This window comes from Triticum dicoccoides, chromosome 3A, assembly GCF_002162155.2.
Source record: "Triticum dicoccoides isolate Atlit2015 ecotype Zavitan chromosome 3A, WEW_v2.0, whole genome shotgun sequence".
In the NCBI taxonomy this organism is placed as follows: Eukaryota; Viridiplantae; Streptophyta; class Magnoliopsida; order Poales; family Poaceae; genus Triticum; species Triticum dicoccoides.
This window is the reverse complement of record NC_041384.1, coordinates 182,864,643-182,872,165: the sequence shown is the minus strand read 5'-3', so window position 1 is coordinate 182,872,165 and position 7,523 is coordinate 182,864,643. Positions and strand designations below refer to the sequence as shown.

The 7,523-nt window shown below is 41.0% G+C and overlaps 1 long non-coding RNA gene across 1 annotated transcript; it reads left to right on the top strand.

Moving 5' to 3' along the window:
- Window positions 1-1,743: 1,743 nt before the first annotated feature.
- On the top strand, window positions 1,744-3,598 carry LOC119271461. The gene is made up of 4 exons (XR_005134537.1): window positions 1,744-1,890; window positions 2,099-2,237; window positions 2,581-2,686; window positions 3,462-3,598. It is a non-coding gene; the product is annotated as an uncharacterized LOC119271461 (long non-coding RNA).
- Window positions 3,599-7,523: the final 3,925 nt, after the last annotated feature.

The following is a 7,523-nucleotide window of genomic DNA, read 5'->3' as shown; positions in this document are numbered from 1 at the left end:
CGTGGGCCCCCTGTTGCTCCACTGACGTACTCCTTCCTCCCATATATACCTACGTACCCCCAAATGATCAGATACGGAGCCAAAACCCTAATTCCACCGCCGTAACTTTCTGTATCCATGAGATCCCATCTTGGGGCCTGTTCCGGAGCTCCGCCAGAGGGGGCATCGATCACGGAGGACTTCTACGTCAACACCATAGCCCTACTGATGAAGTGTGAGTAGTTCACCTCTGACCTACGGGTCCATAGTTATTAGCTAGATGGCTTCTTCTCTCTTTTTGGATCTCAATACAATGTTCTCCCCTCTCTTGTGGAGAACTATTCAATATAATCTTCTTTTTGCGGTGTGTTTGTTGAGACCGATGAATTGTGGGTTTATGATCAAGTCTATCTATGAACAATATTTGAATCTTCTCTGAATTCTTTTATGTATGATTGGTTATCTTTGCAAGTCTCTTCGAATTATTAGTTTGGTTTGGCCCACTAGATTGATCTTTCTTGCAATGGGAGAAGTGCTTAGCTTTGGGTTCAATCTTGTGGTGTCCTTTCCCAGTGACAGTAGGGGCAGCAAGGCACATATTGTATTGTTGCCATCGAGGATAACAAGATGGGGTTTTCATCATATTGCATGAGTTTATCCCTCTACATCATGTCATCTTGCTTAAGGCGTTACTCTGTTTTTAACTTAATACTCTAGATGCATGCTGGATAGCGGTCGATGAGTGGAGTAATAGTAGTAGATGCAGGGAGGAGTCGGTCTACTTGTCTCGGACGTGATGCCTATATACATGATCATGCCTGAATATTCTCATAACTATGCTCAATTCTGTCAATTGCTCAACAGCAATTTGTTCACCCATCGTAGAATACTTATGCTCTCGACAGAAGCCACTAGTGAAACCTATGGCCCCCATGTCTATCTTCATCATATTAATCTCCTACTAGTTAGTTATTTCCTTTGCCTTTTACTTTGCTTTGCATCTTTATCACAAAAATACCAAAAATATCTCTACCTACTAATAAACCACCAATTGCTTCTGGTCTTTTTGCAAAAAAGTCCCCCTGTTTCTTAGAAATTAAGCCGCAGTCCTCGTCATAAGTCAGCCTGAACTGGTACGGAAGAGAGAAAAAAAATAGCTCAGCCGCCCGCACCACCCTGCCTCCTCGATCCATCTCCACCTCCAGCCGCCGCCACCTCCTGCCCCGCCCCGCCTCACCGCGCTCCTCCCGACACCGCCGTGCGCCGCCCGTCCCCGACACCGCCACCTCCTACCCCGCCCCGCCCCGCACCCCCTGCCGCCTCCACTTCCCGCCCCGCCCCGCCGCGCACCGCCCCTTGAACTTCGTTGACGGCCGAATCCAGGATAGCGGCGGCGGGACCTTGCAAGGCGGCGGGGGTTCTCGGGGGCGGCACCATGGTTGCTCTGGCGTGCTGCTGGAAGAAAAGGAGGGAGGACGAGGGAGAGGGAGAGAGAAAACTGGGAGGAAGGAGAGAAACGAGGGTAGGCACGGGCTCCCAGGGGGAGATGGACGAGGACGAGGATGGTCTGGTGCGCTGCTGGTGCAGGGAGGGTAGGTGAGAGGGACGATTGCTCTATATGTTGTGCGTTGCTGGTGTGCTCCTGTTAGTTGCATATTATACTGCTGCTTTCCTGTTGTTTGTTGATTGATGCTGCTGATGCTACTATTTTGATGCAACAGCTGCTAATTTCATGTGGAGGACATGCAGCGGCGGACGGCGAGCGAATTGAATCTGGACATTCACCCAGGGAAGCAACATATATCTTCTGATCTTTGTCTTGCCTCCGGTGCAACTTCAGTTTGTCCAGTAGTGCTCTTGACAAATTTCTAGAATGAGGAATGAAATACTTGGAGATAGGCCACCAATTCGGTAAGAATATATATGTCATGGATCTGCTTATAACTATTTTACCGTGCTTAAATTTGGTCGGCAATTTTTAGGCTGTACTGCAGCCTAAATGTGCTCCTGCTTGTTGTTGCTATGCATTTTATATTTCCTGATGTATTATCATTTTTCCTGTTTTTAATCAGTTTGGGGCTTCTAAGAAGAGAAAGTGAATAACTGAATGTGATGGCAGGTGTTGAACTCAGGTTTACACATTGGTGCACATGATGTGTCAATCAAACATACTATAGCCCTCATATAATGGCTACTGCTGTTTGCAAAGTAAGAATCGAATGATGCAAAGAGATTTATGCTGTAGAAGAACTTACAAGGTAGTCTCCGAAGCCCTTTCATTGGAATTTGACGAAATTCACAACCACATAGGTCACACACAATTTAAGCCTCCATGGTATTAAATATGCCATGTCTGTCGGTCCTCTGTTTAGAAATGTTTTAGTCACATATTCTTATGTATTACGGTATGACAAAAATAGAACTTCAGGCCGTTGTTAACCGTGTTTCTCCTTTGTTTTGGTCTTCTCTTAATTTGTTTGTTTGCTTCAGGATGCCCCTAATTTTCTAACAAATGCATGTGAGTAAAGATTACAATGGCTCAAATAGCATGTAGATTTAATAAACCGAATAATTGATTGTTGGTGTTGTTTTACTGATTAGCTTAGAAGCAGAGACTTAGCATGGGGGACTGCCGCTTGAAGAGATGCAAATGTTGCAACTTCACCAGAGGTTCTATGTTGGAAGTTGTGTGTGTCGGTGGTTCAAGGTTCTTTCCCTTATTCTATTTTTCTCTCAGCAGTTTATGTGTAATATATGATTTATTCGTTCTAAAAGTTGTATGGTAATGGGTGAGCCTAATCTGAAAATGTATTAGGAAAAAGAATGTAAGCTGAAGCCTGGAAAAATGCAGTATGAAAAATGCCTTGATATTCAGTAGCAGTAGTTAGAACATGTATATATTCTGTTGGTGAAAAGTTTTCAGATATACAGTAGCAGTAGCAGTAGAAATGCGCTAGGGGATGTGAACGCCCTAGAAATAGCAGAGGCCTACCTTGATATCTGAAAAACACCTTGATATTCAGTAGCAGTAGCAGAATGAAATGCGCCAGGTTTTCTGTTATATAGTCCTTTTGCCTTGTGTTTAATTATTACATGCGTTGCACACTGATCCATGTATATATTCTGTTGGTGAAAAGTTTTGACTATCGAGTTTCGTCAGATATGAGTTTTAGAAATTTTCAGTTACTTTTCTATGCCTACATTCATCTCTGAACTGTTGTGATGGAGATTGTAATACTGTGTTTAAAATATGTCAGTCCATGTGCGAGATCTTGTTTTCAAGATGGCAACCATGATTGTATGAGATATGTGTAATTAATGTGTTTGCATTAGAGCTTTCATAGGGAAATTGCATAAGTTCTTATAAAACCATCTTGTCACACACATTTTTTTGAATGGCAGCTGCAAGTGCCAGGTAGCAGCTTGCACTAGGTTGATTTGAATAGTTACTCTTCTTTTGCACTGGTACTGAAACTTGGCAGTTCACAAGGATTGGCACCATGGACTGGAGAATTATCGCAAACAACATGGACACACCAGAGGCAGGGGCTGCATGCTGCCAAGTCCAAGGCGACTGCCAAGAAGACTGGGCTCGATGTAGTGACCGAGGAGGCGCAGGCCGCAGGGTATGCTCTTCTAATTAGTATGATGATTTGCATATGCACCAATGCTACTCTCAATGGATTTGCTAACAATCTTCATATTTTCGCATTGAATGTGGAGCTATAAACATATATATGTTTCAGTAGTCGTTTAGTAGTGGTCCAGTCATAATACCTTGCAAGTACCATGCTAATCAGAAAATTTCTTGATCAAGTTTATTATTATTTCCATTGCACCATACTTTATTTCCATGGTATCAAGTTCTACAAATGCATGTTCTGGTACAATATTTGTTTTTTCAGATGCAGTCTTTTTTGCTAATAAATCTATAGTTCAATCTGGATTCAAAATCTAAGAAATTTATGGCCTGGTGTTGATAGTTGCAGTTTCACGCTGATGGAGTGTGTTTACTTTTTGTTTATAGAAACAGAGAAGCTGATTATTCTGTTTGCACGACGGGTATCCCAAATTCTAATTCAAACATTACTGATGATATAACAATGTCGTCTGCCAAATTGTGATTCGGGCGAGCCTAGCTTAGCTGGGAACCACCGGAGACTGTGTGGTGCACGGGAGACAGAGGCTCCACCGGATATTTTGTCGTGCCCACTAACAACAATGACATGGATAGTGAAGTCATTGCTGGACATGATTGCACTATTTGTAATCTGTTGGGTAGTCCTATTTGGTGGATTTATCTTCAATATATCTGATCTTTCTCTACAAGGAGCCTACAGTTTGTAATGTTGTATTTCTAAAGAAACCCTAGCATCAGTTGAAATTGTTATCTTAATCCGCTGCAAAATATGTGATCTTGTTTTTGTCTTGATGATATGAAGAGGATGGATGTATTGTTGTGGCATCTTAAAATTAATAGTGATCTCGAAGTTTTCTTACAATACAATGCATTGTGGTAATCCAAGATTGTGGCGTATGATTTGTTTTGTCTTGGCAATGGAACCGCCATTCCGATCATTCGAAAAAAGAGGATAGGTGTGTGATTGTCAGAGTAACCACACCACAAAGAAAAGAAAGTGGCGCGACTACCTGAGACAGCAGGATGATCCCTAGGACAGTGTTAATGCATCTGGTTAAGAGTTACAATTGTGCTTGAGTTTACGTATGCTAGCATTTGTATATATGTTAGATATGGGCATAAAGAGGCAACACCAAAGAGTGTGTCGATGATTAGTTAAGAATCTGACCATTCCAGCAATTATCTTTAAGTAATACTACAATTCTAAGATGTGTTCTCGCTTTTTTCTTCGATCAGATTTTGTCTTCTTTTTCCTATGACTCAAGATTGTTATAGTAGTCATCCATAGATAAGACTATAATCTGACGGTGGTCTACAAGAAGGTGAAGTTGATGCTCTTTCGGTGGTACCTCGTCAGTCAGATCATTCATTTAGAGGTGTTGATGATCTTTTAGTGGTATTCGACAACCTAGCAAATCATTCCTTTAGAGGTGCCTCTAGCATTCTATTTTTATTTTCATTGAAATGTTGTGCTGTTTCTTTGCTGCATCAAAATATTTCATTTGTAATCCTTTTCCTAATGGGGCCAAATTATCTTGTCACTGCAACTTCATGACACTTGAATTTATCTGTTCATCTTCAATCAATCTTCAACAATGAATTAATTTTTTTTAAGAGTTATAAATGTTTTTTCTTTGTTCATAACCTTTAGTGTAAATTCGTTTTTTTGCTTGATTGCAGATTTTGTGAACTTTCCCTATGGTATAAGAACGAAAATCTTTTTATTAGCTTTGGAATGTTACACTTTGCTTTAATTGCTTTGTTGAATGTTTGCACTAGGAGAATTACAGTTTCTCAAGTCATGCAATTGGGAAGATCTCGATTGGTGTTTTACACATTTCTTCAGCAGGTGCACGGGTACTTATTTTCCCGCCGCAACGCACGGGCACATTTCCTAGACAATGTCACTCCTGCTGTCATGTCATGTTTGCTAATACTTATGGAGCTGTAAAACGATGTTTTTATTTTATAAGCTTGCCCTTCTTATTATGTTTCAGAAGATCGATGATACCCATTACATTACTACAGTGTAATATGCAGAACCTGAGTTTTTGGTTGCCAAGAAAATGTATGTGCTAATTCCACAAGAAATTTGTGTTTGAAAAGTTATCACTTTATCAGGGCAATATCTTTTATATGCTTAATGAAATCGAATATGATGCTAGATTTGCAGATGACTAAGCGACATAGAAATTCTTGATTTTGTGTTGATGTTTTCGATGGATTCTTTTGTCATATGACATCAGGATGTAGGATGATTGGGTGCACAAGCTTTCTATGAAACATCCAGATCCCGGCAGCGACGTCCTCTAGCATAGTGACAAACGAAGGCAGGGGATAGAGCAGAGCGGGAGGGGTATTGGGATGATACCGTTGTGGGCATTGTCGGTGCCATGATAGTGGTCAATACACACAGGAGATTCTATTCCTGTGGGCGTATTAAACAGAGCTGAGTAAACTTCATCCATAGAAGATGCATGTGCTGACTAAGTTTAGAGGAGAGAGTGGTTCTTTATTTTGTTCAAACGCGGATTCATGGAGTACCAAATGACTTCTCCTTATTGTACAGGAGTGCTATTGAGAGGCTCATATCTTTGTGATTTTATTACAGGGAGCTGAACCGCTTCTTAACCTGTCATAAAAGACGCCATTGTGGGGGTTCCACTACTGCAAAACTGCATTCAGAGCAATCTCTATGACTTCTGAAGAAAAATAACTGCTATTTGCATTCCTTTTGCGTTTGCATGGAAACCATTGTACTTCCATTTTCATTGCCAGTACTTTCCATACTTGCATATTTCTTATGCACCTTATGACCTGTTGTTGGCCTATTATAATTTCCTTTTCATTGAAGGTAATGGTAAAAAATAAGAATATGCTACTTTGCGACGCACACATGTCATGTTTAACCAGCTGACTTCTTGGATGGTTTATGGTATTCCTCAAGATCATTAGTACCATCAATGTTTTTTCTCATGAATGGCCCATGGTAATTTTATATTGTTTTGCTACTTGAAAGTTGTTTGAGTGGCTAAATTATTTTTCAGGTTTCTAAGAACATATTATTTATTTATGTTGCATGGATCCTGGCATGCTGACAACAAATTCTTATTTTGATCCGGATTGTATACTGGACCGAGGTTCTACAGCGGTTGGTTTGCTAGGACTATTACGTGAAGCAGTGTAAGCTCAATTGTCAACACTGAAGAATTCGTTAGAGGAAAGTGCCACAATTTGGAGCTCTGACACGGGAGATTTTTTGAGGTAATGGAAGGTAGTGAATATCTCAGTTATATAAAACCAACATAAGCTTTTGGGCAGCAACATTAGAAGGATCTTTTTAACAGGTTTCATCCAATCCTGAGAAAACAACTTGCTTTTACAAGGCAATCTAGAATAATGTGACCTTGGCAGATTATGTCCATGAAAAAGGTAATTGCATGTAGGAGACTAGCTGTTTGTTCAGTGAGGCAAGGGGAAACAAATGAGCGACTGACAGTGTTATCTGTAGCCAAGGAACGGGAGGTCAAAGATAGAGCTCAGATGTATTAATGGAGATGCCACACAAATTATCTCCTGAAGCGAGCCACAATGTTGAAAGTTGCATTGGCAAGAGTATGCATCTACCGTCATGTACCTGAAGTGCGGCGTTGTGCTACAATACTCTTAAATATTTGTGACAAATTTAATTTCCCGTTGCAACGCACGGGCACTTTTTGCTAGTTATCTTATCATATCTATCAGATCTCACTCTCGTAAGTGGCCGTGTAGTGATTGACAACCCCTTATCGTGCTGGTTGCGAGTCCTTGTTTTGTGTAGGTGCGAGGGACTGGCGCGTAGCTTCCTACTGGATTGATACCTTGGTTCTCAAAACTGAGGGAAATACTTACGCTACTTTGCTGC